The sequence below is a fragment of the Eurosta solidaginis genome, chromosome X (genome assembly GCF_040869045.1).
Source record: "Eurosta solidaginis isolate ZX-2024a chromosome X, ASM4086904v1, whole genome shotgun sequence".
Lineage (NCBI taxonomy): Eukaryota > Metazoa > Arthropoda > Insecta > Diptera > Tephritidae > Eurosta > Eurosta solidaginis.
In genome coordinates, this window is record NC_090324.1 from 12,047,455 (window position 1) to 12,073,670 (window position 26,216).

The window sequence follows — 26,216 nt, forward strand, 5'->3', positions numbered from 1 at the left end:
CAAACCGTTTTGGAATGTCTTAAAATGCATTGACTCTTACATACATATTAATATATTTGTACATACATATATTTTGGCTCGCTTTGGTGCGGCCTTAGATTCCATTGACACATTCATTCATTTGTACAAACATATATTTTGTACACCGTGCATCATCTGGTAACCTCAACCTTGGTATGCTACTGTTTAGAGCTTGCTCGCAACAAGCCTTTACCTGTATCCAAATTATTAACATGATTCATTTATGCTTGCGTTGCAGATTCCACAGCTAATTGTATTTATGCTTAGAATGCAGTTCCCAGGGAACTGAACTGAATGTATATGTTTGTTATACACTTAGTTTGTAAGTATTAGTGTAAGTAAGTATTTTTGCTCATAGAAATTTTGTATAACGGAAACAATTTTTGAATAAAGAACCTCAATTCAATCTGCTGCCGCTTCAATGGCAGTTAATTCTATCAGGTGCCGCAAAATGGGCACTGCAACCTAAATTACTTTATTTTCATTCTCCAAACATTACAATTGATAACCTTGCTACTAAGACAAAACTTTTAATCATAAGTGGATAGAGCCACACTCCTTCATACAAATCATAAGTTTATCTGATTTCATGTTCAAATACATCCTCATAAAAAAAATTTCAAAGATTGTCCTTCAGTTTTTAACAAAAACATTTTTTTTTCTACAATTTTTCAACTTTGACGAGTTATTGTGAAGCACCCTGTTACTCTGGCACCCTGTATTGTATATAATTAGCTTTCAGGTGCAGTATAAGTCTTTAAAATATCTTCATTAGTTCAAAAGTTATGATTTTTGCAAAGAAAAAACTCAAAAGGTGCCATAGTGCGCCAGTGGACAGACACCTTCTTAGAGAAGTAGATAACCCATTCCACTTGAATACAACGGAGTTTCGGAAGCTGTACCGATTAAGCCCATAACTGAATACCGCATTTACTTACCTTTTGTTAAAATATGTAAAAACTTGCACAATAATGACTTTGAAAAGCAGTTAGCATACGGAATTTATTTATTTTTGGCATTCCTTTTGTGCTTCTTTTAGGTTCCGTTAAGCTGTGCTGCCACCTTTCTACTATTAAAACGAAATTTAAATGTCATTTATTTCTAGTCGTTAAAACTAAGTTAGTGAATCGTACCATCGATAAGGCAAGCGAAAAAATCGATAATTAAAATATCGACAAATCGCATCGTTATAAGCTAGTGAATTCCACTACAGGCCAAGGGTTTTTGCAATATCAGCTCCATCATGGCATTTGAGTAGGCTTTCACACTCTGAGTCATTAAAATCATGCAGTGTACGATCTTCGTTTGAGCACCATTTAGGAATGTTGAATCTTTCGCGTTGAAGTTAACCCTTTACTTGCTGCCTAATTTCAAAGTGTGAGCACTCATACTTTGGGCAGTCAACTCTCATGCCAAGCTCTTTATAGAATACATCTTGAATTATTTTTTTTCTATTTTTTTTTTTCCTTAGATGTTGCATTGTCGTCGAAAACTTCTCCTTGTTGTGATAGTACATAAGCCAGTTTCAAAACGAATTCCATGCACCTTATCCTCGCATGCAAAGGAGATATTCCATACTCATAATTTAGTTCCTTAATAATTGAATCATCAAGATTTTCAAAGTCTTTTTGACTCTTCTTACAGATTGGACATTTCAATGTAGATGATGTGTTTGTTAGTATGTTTAAAACTTTTCCATCGACCATTGTTAGAAGAAAATCATGCTTTATGGTAATAACATTCCCGTCTTCGATTTCAATTGTTGCTGGTTCTAATTTAGCGATTTGATTTTTTATATAACTCACTGTAGGTTTTATGATTTCCGAAGACTCCTTCTCATATTTAAATAATATCGGCCGGCACAATTTAGCTGATGACGGCCGTGGATTTTTCCAATATCTGAAGCTTCATCTTTTAATGGAGGGGAACAATAGAACCCATAAACATATTGCCATCTGTAATTGTTCCATCGTATACATTTATTCTTTGTTTATATGCGCTTTGTCCTGATGATCCATCACATCCATATTTATTTATCAATGTTAGGCTTTTTGGCAGTGATTTCAGCTTTTCTTCAGAAAAACTTTTCAAGAGTCGCATAGACGTATGATCCATTAAATTTGGAGCTCAACTTCAGCTGATATTTCGGTTATTTTGGCTCTTGGAGGAACTGCTTCTTTCTTGGCTTGAGTGATTTGTTTGTATCCAGGGAAAAGATCGACATTATGTTGCAATAATGACTCACGCAATATGTTATATTTATCCTTCGATAACCCGAGATCTATAAACAGCGCCAAAGACTCTTCAGGAGTGTATCTCCTAGGTAGCGCATTTTGTGGTGTGGGAATGCTGTTTTTAATCCTTCTCCATCGCACTGGACTTGCTAACGCAACTGCTCCTATGATATGTGACTTGGTGTTTTCTTCGTCCTTTTTATATTTAATAGCCAATGCTTCTGAAAGATGAGTCGTGGCGATAGTTCTAGTATAATCTGAGAGCTTCTTTTTCCTTGTGTAGGTGGAAGATTCTTCTATGGGGTTTGTCGGTCTTCCTCTAGTTCGATTGGTGTATGTGCTAGGCATTTGTTCGTCCAAAAAACTTTTACCAGCTAGCAAGCTTTCATGCTTATAAACCTTGAAGTAGAACGACCGACTGCTTGCCATTTTCTTTGTATTGGAATGTAGAGGAAGCCAATTCTTTCAAGTCTTCGTCTTCTTTGTTGCACGCTTCATTTGGTAATTCTGTCATTATAGCCTCAACGAAATCCGCTTTTGTTTTTGAAGCTTTGAACACCTCAAATAGTTTGAAGTTTTCTAGAGACATATTTAAATTTGCCATCGAGTATATCTTACTAAAAAAATATGGGAGCTATATTTATGTTTATTTAAATAAACAGAATACTTTATTCTATAGACTCCAAAAAACGACTGATTTTGGGCGTTGTGTTAAACATTGCTTTATATACTCAAATTATGGAAATGAGTTCCAGGTATATTATGCAGCTTGTAACCGAAAAATTTGGATTTATTAACAAATCCCAACAACAAAAGTGTCCGTACTAAAGTCACCTCCTTCTTACCTATACCTGCTCAGGCGCGTATTTATACCCAAGGTTGCTTCGCAGCTCAACGCAGGTAGACCTTATTAATTCAGGTAACTTGATATTTAGCAAATACCTACTGTGAATTTCACGGAGACCTTTTTTGTCCTTTTTTTATTTTCCATCAAAGTTCGAAAAAGGTCCTAAAAATAGGCTTTTCGAAAAACAGGTAGATCTGGCAACTTTTATAAAAAAAAAAAACAAATTTTATGTTTTGCTTAAGCCTAGAATTAAATATCCTTTCGTTGTAATACAAAAAAGCAGTAGCAGGCCGTTTTATTTAGAGACAAAACAATTTTTAATACAACAAAAAAGAACAAAAACCACGAATTTTTCTAAGTGTTAAAATTAATAAACTTTGAGCGGTTCTACCTCCTAAAATATCATTTTCTGCTGAAATTTTTTGATTTTTGCCAGGCTTTTCGGGCAGAGGCGCCATAGTGCGACGCCAATTGAGAACACCAAGGGAGGTCAAGTCGTCCCTCTCTCAACTCTGAGAAGGTTTCGTCCTTGCTCTACTTCCCATCTGCGGTGTCGACTAAAATACATTCTTGGCCAGAGTGTCTTCATCCATTCCCTTAAAATGACTTAGCCAGCGAAGCCTTTGGCATTTTATTCGTTGCACTATCTTAATATCTGAGTAAAGCTAATACTGCTCATCATTATATCTCCTTCTATACTCGTCGTCAGCATCACGTAAATGACCATAAATCCTCCGGAGAACCTCTTCCTCGAGCACTCTAAGAGCCATCTCATGTTCTCTCGACACCGTCCATGAATCCGAGCCATACATTGGGACATATACAATCTGCGACTTGTAAAGTGATATTTATATTCGGCGATAGAGGATTATACGTCTTAATTGGCTATTCAGTCCAAAGTGGGGCTTGGGGTAATCCACAAAAGACAGAAACGGCGCCTTTCTTTTGGCCGATTATAACAATACCTTCGTTGTGACATCATTTCAATAAGGAAATAGTATATACCTAATATTTTTTAATTCTAGTTTATTGTTTAAAATTAGATTAAAACCATTTGAAATCACTATCGAAACTTAAATCTGGACACGTTGGTTCAGTAGAAATTTCTCTAAAATACTTCGTAAACTTACTAAGAGTATTTAAAGAAAAATGTATAGAAGCCTTAATCCTTTTGTTTCGAGGAGGTGCTGTTATGCACCACCTGTTTCCAAATAAAATAAAACAATTCGATTGTTGAGCACAGCAGAAGTGATGTCGAAAGTTTAACAGTATTTAGTCTTAGGAATAAATAATAGGAATGAAAATGAGAAAAGGTACAAATATGTTATGCATTACGCGGAGGGAATAACATTTATACATATTATCATCCCATTTAGTGATGTAAACGAAATAAGAAAAAAGTGCTGCTTCGAATATCGGGATTGCTTTGAACATCCTCCTCCCATTGGAAGGTTTAGGCTTTCAACTGATTCAGTCTAAATGCCATCGCCATTTCATTGATGGACGGTTTTCGTGTTTTAAAATTACCATATTTCCAGTCTGAATGCCTTCGTTTTATTATCGCCACTTGACCCTCTCTTGCAAGAGACTCCACTTTTTCCAAAATACCCGTTGCATACAATATATGCGCTGCCATCGGTTTAAACGACTGATTTCAATACCGGTTACGTCTGGTTGAATTATGCTCGTAAATAGAGCGCCTATGAGAAAATGAGCTGGTGTGGGCATGTTCAAATCTTTTGGATTTTCTGAAATGGGTCAAAGTGGACGAGAATTAAATATTGCTTCGATTTCACACACAAGGGCTAGGTTACGAATGAGCATGTGCGTACCCATTTTGATGTTCAGTGGAGTCAATGGTTGGTTATCAATGGGAATACCCCTCGATCGGGCAAATTAGTAGTGACCGTATGCAAATGTACGCTGCATTATAACAAAGAAGTTGTGGTACTTGTAGTTGAGCGCTAGTTCTCGTAGTTTGCAAGTTAGTAAAGATCTACGCCATCGCACTATGGCGCCTCTGCCGAAAAGCCTGGCAAAAATCAAAAATTTCATAACAGCGTTCGATAAACCTAATACATGTATTTAGTATATGTGGAGACCTGTATCGGAGCAAAACTAATATTCATGGTAACCCTGGTGTGGAATATAATATGTTGTAATATATTGTATTGGATTGCATTGTATGGTATTGTACTGTTTGGAGTGCGTGTGCGGAAGACACATATTAAAGTACCAGTGAAATATATATATATATAATTAGTGTGTTCTTATTTAATACAAAATGTTAGGTTGTTACATTGGCGACGAGGATGGGATCTGAAGTTGCGTTAATAAAACGCATTATAATTGTATTTCTGTTTCATTGCAGGTACTGCATCAGGCGTGGTGAATTTGACACGGTGTGGGCTCAACACACACACATAAAGAGGGACACAACCAAAAGCAATTCAATTTGCATAGCACGCGCGCAAGAAAAAAAACCAGATTTGATATTTATTGAAGTGATACAGAGAAAAAACGATTTATTTTTGCAAAAGCAGCGCATTTAATTGTGCTTACATATATTTCCATTGAACTGGTAATATGTTTTGAAAATTTAGACAAAAACGATTATTATCTAAAGCTAGTAAATTTGTTATGTGTTGCAGGCCATTGAATTGGTGCATAGACGTACGCATTAAATTGCTTCTTTGAGATAATCATTGAATTGATGAAGAGAGATTCGAATTCTTAGCAGATGAGAGCAGCGCATTAAATTGGGTTTATATAGGTACATGAATATAGAACAATTTTATTGTTCATTAGATTGTGAAAACTCACAAGCTTTGCATTGGAAATTATAGGAGTGCACATTGAATTGTGCAAGCAAACTATTAATTTGGCGACAAGCATACAAATTAAATTAAAATTGAGACGTTGCTTCGAAACTTCAGCCGAGGTATTGTAACAAAGTTTTGCGTTCGGTGTACGAACGTATTTAAACCAAAATGACTGAATTCAAGCCGTTTTTATGCGATAATATAGACAAAGCGTTACTGCGTAATGAGTGGGAAAAATGGTCCCGATCCTTGTCTCTATTCCTTCAATCTGAAGAAATAATTGACCCTGTTAAGCAAAGGAACAAACTACTGCAACTAGGGGGGCCCCAATTGCAAGAAGTTATATTCAATATTCCGGGTGCTCTTGTAGAAGTTAACGAGAATACCAAAAATGATGTTTTTAATATATTACTGCGGAAATTGCATGATTTTTTCTCACCCACACGTAATTACACCTTTGAGAGGCATTTATTTAGGAAATTATGTCCGTCAGAAGGAGAAGATTTCAATAAATTCTTGTTGCGACTGAGACATCAAATGTCCAAATGCGATTTTGGATCAACTAAAAATGAAATAGAAAGTAATTGCTTAAAAGACAAATTAATTGATTCTTGGGCACCGTCTGAACTTAAAAAACGACTTCTTGAAAAAGAACAAAATTTAGATGAAGTTATTGGAGCGTGCCAGGTGCACGAACAAATTAACAAGCAGTCGCAAAGTATGGTGGCAAAACCAGATGGTGAGACTGTCAACAAGATATCGTTGAAGAACCGACAAGAAAAAGATAGTTCCAGTGAATGTGGCAGATGCGGTAGGTTGGGACACAAATACTACGATGATAGTTGCCCGGCGCGAAAATCGAAATGCAATAAATGCGGTCTGATAGGCCATTTCGCTAGGAAGTGTAAGACAAAGGGCCAAAAGCGTAAGCCGGGGGAATATGAGCGTGGCAGCCCAAAAAAGCGTCGTTTCAAATCTTCCACTGTAAAATACATTGACGAAGAAACAGATTTTATGGAAAATAAGTTTGCTGATACGGGGTGTTTTAAAGTAAATTGTTACGGCACAGAAGATGAATTTATTGAATGCTGCATTGGGGGGCATGCCATTTCTATGGTGATTGACTCAGGATCGCGTTTCAACATGCTCAGCCATGACAAATGGATTGAGTTAAACGAGAAAAAGGCTGTTTTATTTAACGTTCGTACACAATCAGCGAATCAGTTCAAAGCATATGCTGCGAGTCAGCTCCTCAAAGTCCTTTTCGTCTTTGAAGCACCGATAACTATTGGGGGCGATAAAGAATTAATTGCAACATTTTATGTAATTGAGAACGCGACACAATCCCTTTTAGGTCGTGAGACAGCAATAAAATTGCACGTTCTAAAACTAGGTCGAAACGTGAATAGTATTGAAACTGTAAACCCATTTCCCAAAATTAAGGATATCAAAATAACCTTATCACTAGACCTTTCAGTGAAACCCATACAACAGCCTATGCGGCGAATACCCATTGCTCTGGAGGAGAAGGTTGAACGGAAATTAAATGAAGCACTTAAACAGGACATCATTGAGCCAGTGGTGGGACCAAGCCCTTGGATCTCACCAATTGTGATTGTCTTTAAGGAAAATGGGGAAATGCGTATGTGCGTCGATATGCGCAGGGCGAACCAAGCGGTTCTTAGGGAAAATTACCCATTGCCAACGTTTGACACGTTTATGACTAAATTAAGGGGCGCAAAATTATTTTCACGGCTCGACTTGAAATGGGCGTATCACCAGCTCGAATTGGATGAATCCTCAAGAGAAATTACCACATTCATTACGCACAAAGGTCTTTTCCGATATAAAAGATTAATGTTCGGTATTAACTCAGCCCCAGAATTGTTTCAACGAGTTTTAGAAGGACTATTATCTCCTTGTAAAAACTGTCTAAATTATATCGATGATGTTATAGTTTTCGGGGAAACAGAAACGGAACATGATGAGGCTCTGGGAAAAGTTATAGAAATTTTTAAAAATAATTGCGTTTTATTAAATCATGAAAAATGTGTATGGCGAGCAAAAGAATTAAAGTTCCTGGGACATACCTTGTCCGATGAGGGTATATTACCAGACCCAGAGAAAATAAAAACAATTCAAAGCTTTAGAGCACCAAATAGAAAGGAAGAGATTAGAAGTTTCCTGGGCCTAGTCACGTATGTTGGCAAATTTATCCCAGACATGGCTGATATAACTGAACCATTGAGAAGCATACTGAAAACTAATTGTAACTTCATGTGGGGGCCAAAACAACAGACTTCCTTTCATAAATTAAAGACGCTTCTTTCCAGTATACCAAAACTGTCGTATTTCAATCCGAAACGTAAGACTAGGCTGATAGCGGATGCGAGTCCCGTAGCTTTAGGAGCTGTCCTCATTCAGTTTGACTTGAGTGATGATCCACAGATAATCTCATTCGCCAGCAAAAGTCTTTCAGATGTGGAGAAGAGGTACTCCCAAACGAAGAAAGAAAGTTTAGCTCTTGTATGGGCGGTGGAGAGATTCTATTATTATTTAACTGGTCTAGAATTTGAGCTTATCACTGATCATAAACCGCTAGAAGCCATTTTTAAGCCTACGTCCAAACCTCCGGCTAGGATAGAAAGGTGGCTTCTGAGGCTGCAATCTAACAAATTTAAAGTAATTTATCGTGCGGGGAAAGAAAACATTGCGGATTCCATTTCGAGGCTTTGCAAAATTGAGAACACAAGCAGTTTTGATGAGAACGGTGAACAAAATATATTTCATATAATATCGCACTCAACTCCGTCTTCCCTCACTATCTCCGAAATTGCCAAGACGAGTGCCAAAGATGAAGAGATAAGAGCTACACTCGAATACATTAAATACGATTCCTGGCCAACGGACTCAAAAAGTAGTTTTTACCCTTTCCGCCAGGAGCTGCTGGCTGTTGGTGAAATAATATTACGCGGGGCTCGAATAGTTATTCCAAAGGTTCTTCGGCCGAGATTGTTAGAACTAGCACATGAGGGTCATCCAGGCGAATCAGCTATGAAACGGAGAGTAAGAGCCAAGGTCTGGTGGCCGTTCGTTGACAGAGAAGTGGAAACTTTTGTGAAGAACTGCCGGGATTGTTTGGTGGTCTCAAAACCTAATAACCCTACCCCGATGAACAGACATGCGTTCCCGAATGGTCCCTGGCAATGTGTGGCCATGGACCTGCTGGGGCCGTTGCCTAACAATGATTACATATTTGTGCTTATCGACTACTATTCTCGTTGCCAGGAAGTAAAATTTTTGCGTAAAATCACTTCAGAAGCTATTATCAACGTCTTGAATGAAATCTTTTGTCGGCTCGGTATACCTACATCCATTCGAGCAGACAATGGAAGACAGTTTGTGAGCAGTGAGTTCAAAAATTTTTGCAAGGACAACAACATCGCTTTGATAACGACACCGCCCTATTGGCCACAAGCCAATGGAGAAGTGGAAAATATGAACCGGTCATTGTAAACGTAATTATATTCAAGAGATTCAAAAATTCCTGTTGATGTACAATGTGACTCCTCACAGCACCACGGGTTCACCGCCAACCCAATTAATGTTTAATCGGGTAATAAGGGATAAAATACCTGGAATTGAGGAAATATCAGAAGATAAGATAGACTCGGCAGCAAGAGATTTAGACACTATCAACAAACAAAAAGGAAAGGATAAGGGGGATAAGAAGAGACGAGCAAAGGTATCGAATATAGTACCAGGAGATAAAGTACTCCTACGTAATGTGGTCCTCCCGCATAAGCTGACACCAACTTTTGACACGACCGAATACGAAGTCTTAGAGACAAACGGGAACGAAGTCATCATAAGGAGCGGTGACAAGACCGTTCGGAGAAATATAAGTCACGTAAAAAAAGTACCAATCGCTTTCACTGCAGTGGATGAAACCGATTCTTCGACACCACCTCCAGAAACATCGCTCGAAACTGATCTTCCAATAAACTCAAACTCGACGTCACCACCTCGTGCAACACTTCAGTCGAATTGTACCGAAACGGAAAATTCTAGGTCCGAACCTCACTGCGAAGCTGAGAGACCAGACACTCAACCTAAGCTTTGTTTGAAGCTGCAAAATAAGGGAGGGATGTGGAGACCTGTATCGGAGCAAAACTAATATTCATGGTAACCCTGGTGTGGAATATAATATGTTGTAATATATTGTATTGTATTGGATTGCATTGTATGGTATTGTACTGTTTGGAGTGCGTGTGCGGAAGACACATATTAAAGTACCAGTGAAATATATATATATAATTAGTGTGTTCTTATTTAATACAAAATGTTAGGTTGTTACAGTATATATAACGGGATTACGAATATATAACTCTTATTAAACAGAAATGTATTTTTTAGGAGGTAGAGCCGCTCAAAGTTTATAAACTTTTAACACTTAGAAAAATTCGTGGTTTTTGTTCTTTTTTGTTGTATTAAAAATTGTTTTGTCTCTAAATAAAACGGCCTGCTACTGCTTTCTTGTATTATAACGAAAGGATATTTAATACTAGGTTGAATAAATAAAAAAAAATAAATGTAAGGCGCGATAACCTCCGAAGAGATCTAAGGCGGAGCTTCTCTTCCAATTTGCGTCGTGCTCCTCTTGATTTTCCTTACAAATTGGCTGGACCGGACCTACATGTTTTATGCCGACTCTTAACGGCATTTGCAAGGTAGATGAGTTTTACCTGAGACCTTTTCATGGCAGAAATACACCCGGAGCGCTTGCCAAACACTGCCGAGGGGCGACCCGCTTAGAAAAATTTTCTTCTAATTAAAAAACCTTATTTATAAAATTTTGATGTTGCTTTGCCCAGGGTGTGAACCCAGGGCATACGGTGTGGTAGACGGAGCACATTACCATCACACCACGGCCGTTGAAGCAAAACATAAATTTGTGTTTTTTTTTTCTAAAAGTTGCCAGATCTACCTCTTTTTCGAAAATCCTATTTTTAGGACCTTTTTCGAACTTTGTTTCCATCAAACAAAAAAGGACAAAAAAGGAAAAAAGGACAGTAGGTATTTGCTAAATATTCAGTTACCTGAATTCATAAGGTCTACCTGCGTCCAGCTGCGATTTCACTTTTTACATCAAATAAAGTGAAGCAACCTTGGGTATAAATACGTGCCTGAGCAGGTATAGGTAAGAAGGAGGCGAATTTAGTACGGTCACTTTTGTTGTTGGAATTTGTTAATAAAGCCAAATTTTTCGGTTACAAGCTGCATAATATACCTGGAACTCATTTCCATAATTTGAGTATATAAAGCAATGTTTAATACAACGCCCAAAATCAGTCGCTTTTTGGAGTCTATAGAATAAAGTATTCTGTTTATTTAAATAAACATAAATATAGCTCACATATTTTTTTAGTACGACATACTCGATGGGATTTTAATATGTCTATAGAAAACTCCAAACTATTTGAGGTGCTCAAAGCTTCAAAGACAAAAGCGGAGTTGGTTGAGGCTATTATGACAGAATTACCAAATGAAGCATGCAACAAAGAAGAGGAAGACTTGAAATAATTGGCTTCCTCTACATTCCAATACAAAGAAAATGGCAAGCAGTCGGCCATTTTACTTCAAGGTTTATAAGCGTGAAAGCTGGCTAGGTGGTAAAAGTTTGTTGGACGAAGAAATGCCTAGCACATCCACCAAGGAAGCTGTCAGATTATACTAGAACTATCGCCACGACTCATCTTTCAGAAGCATTGGCTATTAAATATAAAAAGGACGAAGAAAACACCAAGTCTCATATCTTAGGAGCAGTTGCGTTAGCAAGTCCAGTGCGATTGAGAAGGGTCAAAAACGGCATTGCAAATGCGCTACCTAGGAGATACACTTCTGAAGAGTCTTTGGCGCTGTTTATAGATTTCGGGTTTTTTCAAAGGATAAATATAATATATTGCGTGAGTCATTATTGCAACATAATGCCGATCTTTTCCCTGGAAACAGACAAATCACTCAAGCCAAGAAAGAAGCAGTTCCTCCAAGAGCCAAAATAACCGAAGTATCAGCTGAAGTTGAGCTTCAAAACTTGAATGGATCATACGTCTATGCGACTCTTGAAAAGTTTTTCTGAAGAAAAGTTGAAATCACTGCCAAAAAGCCTAACATCGATAAATAAATGGGGCTGCGATGGATCATCAGGACAAAGCGCATATAAACAAAGAATAAATGTAGACGATGGAACAATTACAGATGGCAATATTTTTATAGCTTCTATTGTTCCCCTCCGTTTAAAAGATGAAGCTTTGAAAGCTAAATTATGAATGGAAATGAAATTATGGAATATCTCCTTTGCATGCGAGGATAAAGTGCATTAATTCGTTTTGAAACTGGCTTATACACTACCACAACAAGGAGAAGTTTTCGACGACAATGCAACATCTAAGGAAAAAAAGCATTAGAAAAAAAATAATTCAAGATGTATTCTATAAAGAGCTTGGCCTGAGAGTTGATTGCCCAAAGTATGGATACGACAACAGAAATGATGGAAACTCCTCAAGAAGATTTTTTGAACACGATGAAATGAGCACTCGCATTACTAGAGCCGATAGAGCTATCGTCAAACGATTGGGAGTAATTTTAAATATTTTAAATTGCCATGAAAAACTTAGTGGACCTAAATTTTGAGAATATGCATCGAAAACTACAGAGCTGCTGCTTCAAACGCATCCTGAGAAAAGGCTCACACGAACGGTACATAAAATTTTGGCCCATGGTAAAGAATACCAGTGTTTACCGTTAGGAGAATTGTCTGAAGAAGCTCAAGAATCTAAAAACAAGGACTACAAAAGATTTAGAAGTACTAACGCTTGCAAAATCTCACGAGTTAGACAAAATGAGGACCTTTTCAACATGTTGGCCATCTCTTCTAATCCAGTCATATCATCCATGAGGCATGTGAGATCACAAAAAGATCTTACAGACACCTATAGCGAAGTGGCGAGGACTACGTTAAGATTAAATAAATGGTCCACCTTTTCTATCACAACAAAAAAAATATTTAGTACTTAGTTTTATTTTATTGAAAAAAAAAAGAAATCAATAAATACAAGTTTACAAGTAGTAATTATAATTATATAATTTTCGTCTTTACATCTTTTTAAAATTTAGCAAATTTTAAGATGAGTGTTGAAGCACCCTTTATGTATATTTATTTTAAAGCTTAGGCTTTGGCTATCAGAAGAGTAATACATTTTTACAGAAATCAATAAAATTGGTAAAGCGGTTATTAAGATAAAACTGTGGCAGTGCTCAAAAATTTATTAGTTGTTCATCTTTGGCTCAAATACAATAATATTGAACAACTTTTAATAATTTTTCTTAGTTAAGTATTAATAAAATATTTGGTTTTTGAATTTTTCAAAAATATGTATGCAAATTTGTACAATGAATTTTCAAGCAATGTTTATATATTTATCCCCTAGCGTACATATTTCACTTTTATGGCAGTATAACATCTTAAAAGAATGTATAAAATCCTCAAATCCCTTGCTGGCAGTATCTGGGGAAAAGATAAAGAAACGCTCTTGACCACATACAAAGCAATTAGCCAGCCGATTACGTGCTACGCGTCACCCATATGGTCGCCAAGCCTAAAAACCACCCACTGGAAGAAACTACAGGCCTGCCAAAATACTGCTCTCAGAATCGCCACGGGCTGTCTTCTTATGTCCCCAGAACACCATCTGCATAATGAGGCGAGAATACTCCCCATCAGGGAGAGAAATGAGATGCTGACCAAACAGTTTCTGTTGAATACCCAGAAACCTGGGCATCCCAACAGACATCTGATTGACGAACCAGCACCGCCTAGGGGCCTAAGGAGTCATCTCCGTAAGCATTTTGAGGAAATACGGCACCTGAGAACCCAGCCGTATGAAGCGGAAAAACACAAGCAGGTCCTTGGTGAACTCCATAGACAGGCGTCGGACCTTTATGTCGGGAATTGCCCGGTGAATCCAGTACTTGAAGAAAAATATCCAGAACTCGCAGAAGAGGAACGCATACTCCCCAGGGAAACGCGTGTCACTCTTGCTCAACTTCGTTCTGGATACTGTAACAGGTTAAATTTTACCTATCCAGAATCAACCCCGACATACAAAATGTATGCCCTGCTTGCAATGTGTCCCCACATGACACCAACCATCTCTTTAATTGTAATGTGGAACCAACGCCTCTAACACCCCTTTCCTTATGGTCCACCCCTGTTGAAACGGCAAGTTTCCTTGGACTCCCGTTAGAGGATATTGATGACAATTTGTGATCGGTCGCGGCTATTAGGTGGGGCGAGCATTGCTACAACAACAACAACAACATCTTAAAAGAAGTAATGCGTCCATCAAGTTTGGTGGAGATTGTGTAGCATTCACTCATTAAGTTATTCACTCATTTGTACAAATATATATTTCAAACCGTTTTGGAATGTCTTAAAATGCATTGACTCTTCCATACATATTAATACATTTGTACATACATATATTTTGGCTCGCTTTGGTGCGGCCTTAGATTCAATTGACACATTCATTCATTTGTACAAACATATATTTTGTACACCGTGCATCATCTGGTAACCTGAACCTTGGTATGCTACTGTTTAGAGCTTGCTCGCAACAAGCCTTTACCTGAATCCAAATTATTAACATGATTCATTTATGCTTGCGTTGCAGATTCCACAGCTAATTTTATTTATGCTTAGAATGCAGTTCCCAGGGAACTGAACTGAATGTATATGTTTGTTATACACTTAGTTTGTAAGTATTAGTGTAAGTAAGTATTTTAGCTCATAGAAATTTTGTATAAAGGAAACAACTTTTGAATAAAGAACTCAATTCAATCTCCTGCCGCTTCAATGGCAGTTAATTCTATCAGGTGCCGCAAAATGGGCACTGTAACCTAAATTACTTTATTTTCATTCTCCAAACATTACAATTGATAACCTTGCTACTAAGACAAAACTTTTAATCATAAGTGGGTAGAGCCACACTCCTCCATACAAATCATAAGTTTATCTGATTTCATGTTCAAATACATCCTCATAAAAAAATTTCAAAGATTGTCCTTCAGTTTTTAACAAAAAAATTTTTTTCTACAATTTTTCAACTTTGACGAATTATTGTGAAGCACCCTGTTACTCTGGCACCCTGTATTTTAAATTGTCCAAAGTTTAAATAATTAGCTTTCAGGTGCAGTATAAGTCTTTAAAATATATTCATTAGTTCAAAAGTTATGATTTTTGCAAAGAAAAAACTCAAAAGGTGCCATAGTGCGCCAGTGGACAGACACCTTCTTAGAGAAGTAGATAACCCATTCCACTTGAATACAACGGAGTTTCGGAAGCTGTACCGATTAAGCCCATAACTGCAATATCAACAGAGAAAAAAAGATATTAATACCGCATTTACTTACCTTTTGTTAAAATATGTAAAAACTTGCACAATAATGACTTTGAAAAGCAGTTAGCATATGGAATTCATTTATTTTTGGCATTCCTTTTGTGCTTTTTTTAGGTTCCGTTAAGCTGTGCTGCCACCTTTCTACTATTAAAACGAAATTTAAATGTCATTTATTTCTAGTCGTTAAAACTAAGTTAGTGAATAGTACCATCGATAAGGCAAGCGAAAAAATCGATAATTAAAATCTCGACAAATCGGATAGTTATAAGTTGGTGAATTCCACTACAGGACAAGAGTTTTTGCAATATCAGCTCCATCATGGAATTTGAGTAGGCTTTCACACTCTGAGTCATTAAAATCATGCAGTGTACGAGCTTCGTTTGAGCACCATTTAGGAATGTTGAATCGTTCGCGTTGAAGTTAACCCTTTACTTGCTGCCTAATTTCAAAGACTTCTTGGATAGTATTTCCGCCTGATAAGAGAGCATCCCTTCTCTGTATGTTCGCACCTACTGGAAAAGGCAGCATAAAATGCATTGGATGCATTTGCCTGTAGGTGTCACTCGTACACATCCGTACATTTTACAAATATCCTAACGCAAAGCGAAAAGTATCGACTGAGTAGTTGGACCAGCTAACAATAAACCATTTAGAGAATAACCTGTGGTTGTTTTGCAGAACCATCGAATACGACGCGAAGCTTTTTCGTAGTGCTTCTTAGCTTCTTACGCAATAATGTGGAAGAAAAAACGTTGGTGTTGTTGTCGTACTCGACTTTGATAACGACATGTGGTTTAAAAATGTATACTCATTCATAAAAGAATTATACTGAGTTCTCAAGTCAAGATTTTTTCTAACTTTTTCTCTAAGTTTTTGAATCTATATAGAGCATGTTTATATGAATCGCCAAGAGCGTTGAAGTTGGTTTTATGCTAAATACGCGTGGTGTGAGGGCCAACCAATCATCATCTTCAGATGCTGGGGAATCGGAATCGAATCGATTATATATTTCCTAGAACGGTTTTAAAATAGCCGCTTTTTTTGCAAGCTAGTGGATATAAAACGCAAAGTGTATTAGCAAATTGCATAGAAAGCAACAACAAAAAGTGAGCGAACTCAACTAGGCTTAGAGGTTTGAGATGAAATAGCTTAAGCAACAGTCAACCAAATAATATAAATATAGTTTAAAAAACTAAAAAAAGACGCAAATATGGTGCCGTTTTTGTATCTACAATCCAATTAGATGTTGATGGATACGGTGTTGATAGCACCGTAACTCGTTTTGTAGCGAGTTATTTAACCACTGCTGCGAGTCTTCAATAATTGCCGCTAGATGGGTCTAACTCTCCTTTGCGCGCCTACACTCAGAAAAAAAAATACAGGAGAATCAAGCGGATTACAGGTCAAAACAAAAGATTTCACAGGTAAATCACATCCAAAGAATAAATCCGTTAAACCAACAAATGTTCATTTGTTGAAAAGACGTTTGCAGATTTGCTGTTGACTTTAAAAAATCTCTGTCAAATTAACTGTTCCCCATTCTGTTAATTTAATAAGGTATCTGTTATTAATAACAATGGATGTTGTTCTTTTACTTTATATTTCTGTTCATTATTAACCGATGCGAATGTTGTTTTGCCACATATTTATGTCAAAAGTAATTGTTCAATCTGTTGACCCAACTACAAAATTACTGTTGGTTTAATAGAAAACACAGTTTTGTTGACAGAGTAAAATCTATTATTTTTTTATTTCAGCAAATAAAAATACAGTCTTAAATACATTTTTGTAATTATTTATTTCATATATGTAAATTATAAGTACGGAGGGAAATCTATGGCTTGAACATCCACACATGTGGATATCACATTAAATAAAAATTTATAATCCTGTCTCATCAATATCTACATAAAAAAAAAAATCATTTTTACAAAGTGTTTTTACATATGTATATATAGTACATAGAAAGTGCTTTACAAATTCAGTCCTTTTTTGAACAATAATTAGTAAATAAAATTTTAGGAAGTAAAAAACTTCATTTTACTGAATTGTGTTCGTTTGTACATAAACATATACTCGTATTATTGTATATAATTTATACTAATAATTTATTTTAACAATAAATTAAAGACGGTTAAAAATATCTGAAGTGAGCAGCTTTTTTTTGATAGTGGTACTTTAACAATAAAAGTTACTAATGTTGTAGATTTGGTGTGATCAATAAACAATAATCACATTAAATAATAATTTAAATAATTAGCTTTAAAGTATTTGGTTTTTAAATATTGATTAATCAATATCTTATATAATAATAACTTTTTTTTCCAAAGAAAAAAATTACAATCTGATTTTGCAGCCCAAAATGTACAACATTAGTAACTTTTATTGTTAAAGTATGACTATAAAAAAGAGTGGCTCACTTCAGATATTTTTAGCCAAACACGAAATTGAAATAGTTACAAAATTGTATTTCTTAGATAAACTAAACCGTCTGTCATACTATATATATGCATAGGAGGACTAGTGAAGGATTCAAATTCATTAAAACACATTTCCCTGCTATTAATTCCAACACCAAAGGATTGGTAATGTTCATAAAAATTGCTCAATTCGATTTTGGAAGAAACTATAAACAATTGATTTTGTTTATCAATTAAAAGTCCTTCGATTTTGAACAATTGTAAATTTTGCGATAATCTTGAGAGATAAAACTGTTTTTAATACACACTTCCTTTGAATGTCACTGAGTTAACCAAAGTGAAATTTTCTATTGCTACGTTATATGACTGCAAGAAAAATTCAATTGTATGTGTGGTATCCTCACTGACTTGTTATACCTTTCATGAAAATGAAATGGTATATTAATTTCGTCACGAAACCGAAAATTGTAAGTCCTTAAAGGAAAATAGATAGACCCACCATTAAGTATACCGAAATAATCAGGTTGAAGAGCTGAGTTGATTTAGCCATGTCCGTCTGTCCGTCTGTCCGTCTGTCTGTTTGTATGCAAACTAGTCCCTCAATTTTTGAGATATCTTGATAAAATTTGGTGAGCAGGTGTATTTGGGTGTCCGATTAGACATTTGTCGGAACCGACCGGATCGGACCACTATAGCATATATCCTCCATACAACCGATTTTTCAGAAAAAGAGGATTTTTGTAATATCTTACCCAATTTAACAGGTTGAAGCTTTAAACTTCACCATATACTTTCGTATATTGCACATATTGTTGCCTGAAAAAATTTATGAGATCGGTCGTATATATAGTATATATCCCCCACAACCGATTGTTCAGATAAGGAACTTTTCGTAATTACTGCCCTATTTTAAGAGCTAGAGGCTTCAAATTTCAGCGAATGCTTACGAATATAGCATATATTGTTGTCTGAAAAAATCATAAAGATCGGTGGTATATATAGTATATATATGGTGGTATATATAGTATATATATATAGTATATATATATATATATTTTCGCAAATTTTAGCCCCATTTTAACAGCTAGAAGCTTCAAATTTCACCGAATATTTACTTATATAGCATATATTGTTGTCTGAAAAAATCATAGAGATCGGTTGTATATATAGTATATATCTCATACAACCGATTGTTCAGATAAGAAACTTTTCGCAATTTCTACCCCATTTTAACAGCTATAAGCTTCAAATTTCACTGATTGCTTACGTATATAGCATATATTGTTGTCTGAAAAAATCATAGAGATCGGTTGTATATATAGTATATATCTCATACAACCGATTGTTCAGATAAGAAACTTTTCGCAATTTCTACCCCATTTTAACAGCTAGAAGCTTCAAATTTCACCAACTGCTTACGTGTAAAGCATATATTGATGTCTGAAAAAATCATTGAGATCGGTGGTATAAATAGTATATATCTCATACAACCGATTGTTCAGATAAGAAACTTTGCGCAATTTCTGCCCCGTTTTAACAGTTAGAAGCTTCAAATTTCACAAAATGCTTTCGTATATAGCATATAATGTTGTCTGAAAAAATCATAGAGATCGGTGGTATATCTATTATATACTTCATATAAACTGTCATATTGACCCCTTTTTTACGGCTAGAAGCTTCAAGATTCATCAAATTTCATCAAATAGTTACGTTTACGTCATATATTTTTGAAATACGTGATTCGTAGCCATAGTTTTTACATGCAGACCACAAAAAACGTGAAGCATTGCATCCTCACACAGATTACCTACCTATTTTTATACCTTTCATGAAAATGAAATGGTATATTAATTTCGTCACGAAACCGAAAATTGTAAGTCCTTAAAGGAAAATAGATAGACCCACCATTAAGTATACCGAAATAATCAGGTTGAAGAGCTGAGTTGATTTAGCCATGTCCGTCTGTCCGTCTGTCTGTTTGTATGCAAACTAGTCCCTCAATTTTTGAGATATCTTGATAAAATTTGGTGAGCAGGTGTATTTGGGTGTCCGATTAGACATTTGTCGGAACCGACCGGATCGGACCACTATAGCATATATCCTCCATACAACCGATTTTTCAGAAAAAGAGGATTTTTGTAATATCTTACCCAATTTAACAGATTGAAGCTTCGAACTTCACCATATACTTTCGTATATTGCACATATTGTTGCCTGAAAAAATTTATGAGATCGGTCGTATATATAGTATATATCCCCCACAACCGATTGTTCAGATAAGGAACTTTTCGTAATTACTGCCCTATTTTAAGAGCTAGAGGCTTCAAATTTCAGCGAATGCTTACGTATATAGCATATATTGTTGTCTGAAAAAATCATAAAGATCGGTGGTATATATAGTATATATATGGTGGTATATATAGTATATATATATAGTATATATATATATATTTTCGCAAATTTTAGCCCCATTTTAACAGCTAGAAGCTTCAAATTTCACCGAATATTTACTTATATAGCATATATTGTTGTATGAAAAAATCATAGAGATCGGTTGTATATATAGTATATATCTCATACAACCGATTGTTCAGATAAGAAACTTTTCGCAATTTCTACCCCATTTTAACAGCTATAAGCTTCAAATTTCACTGATTGCTTACGTATATAGCATATATTGATGTCTGAAAAAATCATTGAGATCGGTGGTATAAATAGTATATATCTCATACAACCGATTGTTCAGATAAGAAACTTTGCGCAATTTCTGCCCCGTTTTAACAGTTAGAAGCTTCAAATTTCACAAAATGCTTTCGTATATAGCATATATTGTTGTCTGAAAAAATCATAGAGATCGGTGGTATATATATTATATACTTCATATAAACTGTCATATTGACCCCTTTTTTACGGCTAGAAGCTTCAAGATTCATCAAATTTCATCAAATAGTTACGTTTACGTCATATATTTTTGAAATACGTGATTCGTAGCCATAGTTTTTACATGCAGACCACAAAAAACGTGAAGCATTGCATCCTCACACAGATTACCTACCTATTTTTATACCTTTCATGAAAATGAAATGGTATATTAATTTCGTCACGAAACCGAAAATTGTAAGTCCTTAAAGGAAAATAGATAGACCCACCATTAAGTATACCGAAATAATCAGGTTGAAGAGCTGAGTTGATTTAGCCATGTCCGTCTGTCCGTCTGTCCGTCTGTCTGTTTGTATGCAAACTAGTCCCTCAATTTTTGAGATATCTTGATAAAATTTGGTGAGCGGGTGTATTTGGGTGTCCGATTAGACATTTGTCGGAACCGACCGGATCGGACCACTATAGCATATATCCTCCATACAACCGATTTTTCAGAAATAGAGGATTTTTGTAATATCTTACCCAATTTAACAGATTGAAGCTTCAAACTTCACCATATACTTTCGTATATTGCACGTATTGTTGCCTGAAAAAATGGATGAGATCGGTCGTATATATAGTATATATCCCATACAACCGATTGTTCAGATAAGGAACTTTTCGCAATTTCTACCCCATTTTAACAGCTATAAGCTTCAAATTTCACCGATTGCTTACGTATATAGCATATATTGTTGTCTAAAAAAATCATAGAGATCGGTTCTATATATAGTATATATCTCATAAAACCGATTGTTCAGATAAGAAACTTTTCGCAATTTCTACCCCATTTTAACAGCTAGAAGCTTCAAATTTCACCAACTGCTTACGTGTATAGCATATATTGATGTCTGAAAAAATCATTGAGATCGGTGGTACACATAGTATATATCTCATACAACCGATTGTTCAGATAAGAAACTTTGCGCAATTTCTGCCCCGTTTTAACAGTTAGAAGCTTCAAATTTCACAAAATGCTTACGTATATAGCATATATTGTTGTCTGAAAAAATCATAGAGATCGGTCGTATATATATTATATACTTCATATAAACTGTCATTTTGACCCCTTTTTTACGGCTAGAATCTTCAAAATTCATCAAATTTCATCAAATAGTTACGTTTTCGTCATATATTTTTGAAATACGTGATTCGTAGTCATAGTTTTTACACGCAGACCACAAAAAACCTGAAACTTTGCATCCTCACACAAAGTACCTACCTGTTTTTATACCTTTCATGAAAATGAAATGGTATATTAATTTCGTCACGAAACCGAAAATTGTAAGTCCTTAAAGGAAAATAGATAGACCCACCATTAAGTATACCGAAATAATCAGGTTGAAGAGCTGAGTTGTTTTAGCCATGTCCGTCTGTCCGTCTGTCCGTCTGTCGGTTGGTATGCAAACTAGTCCCTCAATTTTTGAGATATCTTGATAAAATTTGGTGAGCAGGTGTATTTGGGTGTCCGATTAGACATTTGTCGGAACCGACCGGATCGGACCACTATAGCATATATCCTCCATACAACCGATTTTTCAGAAAAAGAGGATTTTTGTAATATCTTACCCAATTTAACAGATTGAAGCTTCAAACTTCACCATATACTTTCGTATATTGAACATATTGTTGCCTGAAAAAATTTATGAGGTCGGTCGTATATATAGTATATATATGGTGGTATATATAGTATATATATATAGTATATATATATAGTATATATATATATATTTTCGCAAATTTTAGCCCCATTTTAACAGCTAGAAGCTTCAAATTTCACCGAATATTTACTTATGTAGCATATATTGTTGTCCGAAAAAATCATAGAGATCGGTTGTATATATAGTATATATCTCATACAACCGATTGTTCAGATAAGAAACTTTTCGCAATTTCTACCCCATTTTAACAGCTATAAGCTTCAAATTTCACCGATTGCTTACGTATATAGCATATATTGTTGTCTGAAAAAATCATAGAGATCGGTTGTATATATAGTATATATCTCATACAACCGATTGTTCAGATAAGAAACTTTTCGCAATTTCTACCCCATTTTAACAGCTAGAAGCTTCAAATTTCACCAACTGCTTACGTGTATAGCATATATTGATGTCTGAAAAAATCATTGAGATCGGTGATATACATAGTATATATCTCATACAACCGATTGTTCAGATAAGAAACTTTGCGCAATTTCTGCCCCGTTTTAACAGTTAGAAGCTTCAAATTTCACAAAATGCTTTCGTATATTGCATATATTGTTGTCTGAAAAAATCATAGAGATCGGTGGTACATATATTATATACTTCATATAAACTGTCATATTGACCCCTTTTTTACGGCTAGAGGCTTCAAGATTCATCAAATTTTCTTCAAATAGTTACGTTTACGTCATATATTTTTGAAATACGTGATTCGTAGCCATAGTTTTTACATGCAGACCACAAAAAACGTGAAGCTTTGCATCCTCACACAGATTACCTACCTATTTTTTATTTTATATTTATCTTAAAAATCGTTTAGATATGTTCAAATTTCACCAAATGCTTACGTGTATAGCATATATTGTTGTCTGAGAAAATCATAGATACCGGTGGTATATATAGTATATATCCCATACAACCGATTGATCAGATAAGAAACTTTGCGCAATTTCTTCCCCATTTTAACAGTTATAAGCTTCAAATTTCACCGATTGCTTACGTATATAGTATGTATTGTTGTGTCAAAAAATCATAGAGATCGGTGATATATATAATATATATATGATGGTATATATAGTATATATATATAGTATATATATATTTTTTTACGATTTCGGCCCCATTTTAACAGCTAGAAGCTTCAAATTTCACCAACTGCTTACGTGTATAGCATATATTGATGTCTGAAAAAATCATTGAGATCGGTGGTACACATAGTATATATCTCATACAACCGATTGTTCAGATAAGAAACTTTGCGCAATTTCTGCCCCGTTTTAACAGTTAGAAGCTTCAAATTTCACAAAATGCTTACGTATATAGCATATATTGTTGTCTGAAAAAATCATAGAGATCGGTCGTATATATATTATATACTTCATTCAAACTGTCATTTTGACCCCTTTTTTACGGCTAGAATCTTCAAAATTCATCAAATTTCATCAAATAGTTACGTTTTCGTCATATATTTTTGAAATACGTGATTCCTAGTCATAGTTTTTACACGCAGACCACAAAAAACCTGAAACTTTGCATCCTCACACAAAGTACCTACCCGTTTTTTATTTTATATTTATCTTAAAAATCTTTAAGGTATGTAGATCTGTTCACTATATATTTCTTATCTTATACATCCGATTATTCGGAGATTACGAACGGGATAAGATTATTGTTCAGCCCCATTCATGAAAGGTATGAAGTCTTCGGCACAGCCGAAGACAGTCCCGTTCTTACTTGTTTTTTATCTGCGTTATGAATTAAAGATGGCCTTAGCTCGTTAAATTTTAAAATAAAATTAGAGAACTGATAAGAAGTTTTAACTGCCAATGAATAACAAATATTTTTGCGAGAATAACAAACTGACGTATATTTTTTCTAGTCCTTATGTTTCGCTTCAAATCTTAAAAACCAAATATACTTTAAAGGTCCAGAAGCCTTTAATGCTGTTCCATAGTGAACCAAGAAGTGATGTTTTGGCTTGAGTGGTCCAAATGTCTTTAAATAAAGTTTGTGGTGACGGGATATCGTATCTGTAAGAAGCTCAATGTCATTTTCAGTGAAAGATGAATATAGACAAATATCTATGATTTTAATTAATAGCGTGACAAGCTTCCATACTTCATCATTTCGTCTCCTATAATTCGTATATATAGTATATATATGGTGGTATATATAGTATATATATGGTGGTATATATAGTATATATATATAGTATATATATATAGTATATATATATATATTTTCGCAAATTTTAGCCCCATTTTAACAGCTAGAAGCTTCAAATTTCACCGAATATTTACTTATGTAGCATATATTGTTGTCCGAAAAAATCATAGAGATCGGTTGTATATATAGTATATATCTCATACAACCGATTGTTCAGATAAGAAACTTTTCGCAATTTCTACCCCATTTTAACAGCTATAAGCTTCAAATTTCACCGATTGCTTACGTATATAGCATATATTGTTGTCTGAAAAAATCATAGAGATCGGTTGTATATATAGTATATATCTCATACAACCGATTGTTCAGATAAGAAACTTTTCGCAATTTCTACCCCATTTTAACAGCTAGAAGCTTCAAATTTCACCAACTGCTTACGTGTATAGCATATATTGATGTCTGAAAAAATCATTGAGATCGGTGATATACATAGTATATATCTCATACAACCGATTGTTCAGATAAGAAACTTTGCGCAATTTCTGCCCCGTTTTAACAGTTAGAAGCTTCAAATTTCACAAAATGCTTTCGTATATTGCATATATTGTTGTCTGAAAAAATCATAGAGATCGGTGGTACATATATTATATACTTCATATAAACTGTCATATTGACCCCTTTTTTACGGCTAGAAGCTTCAAGATTCATCAAATTTTCTTCAAATAGTTACGTTTACGTCATATATTTTTGAAATACGTGATTCGTAGCCATAGTTTTTACATGCAGATAGTAGCCATAGTTTTTACAAGCCTTTAATGCTGTTCCATAGTGAACCAAGAAGTGATGTTTTGGCTTGAGTGGTCCAAATGTCTTTAAATAAAGTTTGTGGTGACGGGATATCGTATCTGTAAGAAGCTCAATGTCATTTTCAGTGAAAGATGAATATAGACAAATATCTATGATTTTAATTAATAGCGTGACAAGCTTCCATACTTCATCATTTCGTCTCCTATAATTAGTGGTAGAAAATGCGCGAAAGTTCGAGTTTCACTTGCAGACATTTTTAAGTTGAAGTTAAGAAGACTGTGCATTTGTAAAGGGCCTGAAAAATTACCTATTTCCGTTTCCCCGTACATAAAATTCTGCTTTCGTGTATTTAAAAACTCTAGAGAAAAGTACTTTTTCTTTATAAAGTATACGAGTGATTGAGATAATTCATAACGACAAACTCCTTCAAAAATGGCATGCATTATATCAACGCTGAAATTATCAGTTACATGAAAAGTGCTGATATCATTAAATATGCTGCTTTCAATTATTACTGTGACCCTGTAATTGTTTAATTTAAGATCTTCTGAATAATTTTGAGTATTTCTAATACAATCGTTCACTTCTATGACATCTTTTTGTAAATATAATTTGCCTCTTCTGCAAAGACGACAAAATGTTTCTATTCGGAATGATTTACAAAAGCCAAATATTATTTTCAAGCCTAAGTTATCCCCTAGAACAAGTCACAATGTAAAAAAACATGATAGGTATTTCCGTCAGCATTTATTTTTAACCCCGTTTCTTCCAAAAATCGAATTTCTTCAATAAGGCCGTACAATGCTGAGTTACATC

The 26,216-nt window shown here is 35.1% G+C and overlaps 1 protein-coding gene across 10 annotated transcripts in view; it reads left to right on the plus strand.

Moving 5' to 3' along the window:
• The window catches only part of LOC137234572 (plasma membrane calcium-transporting ATPase 2-like), a 2,440,841-nt gene that overhangs the window by 272,023 nt on the left and 2,142,602 nt on the right, over positions 1 to 26,216 (plus strand). Inside the window, exons 1-2 of one of the 10 annotated variants that reach the window (XM_067758036.1) lie at positions 5,541 to 5,683; positions 5,754 to 5,875. The exons of the other annotated variants lie outside the window; for them this stretch is intronic. The gene's annotated coding sequence lies outside the window, so the exon portion shown is untranslated. Of the gene's footprint in view, positions 1 to 5,540; positions 5,684 to 5,753; positions 5,876 to 26,216 lie in introns of those variants that run through there. 10 annotated transcript variants of the gene reach the window in all.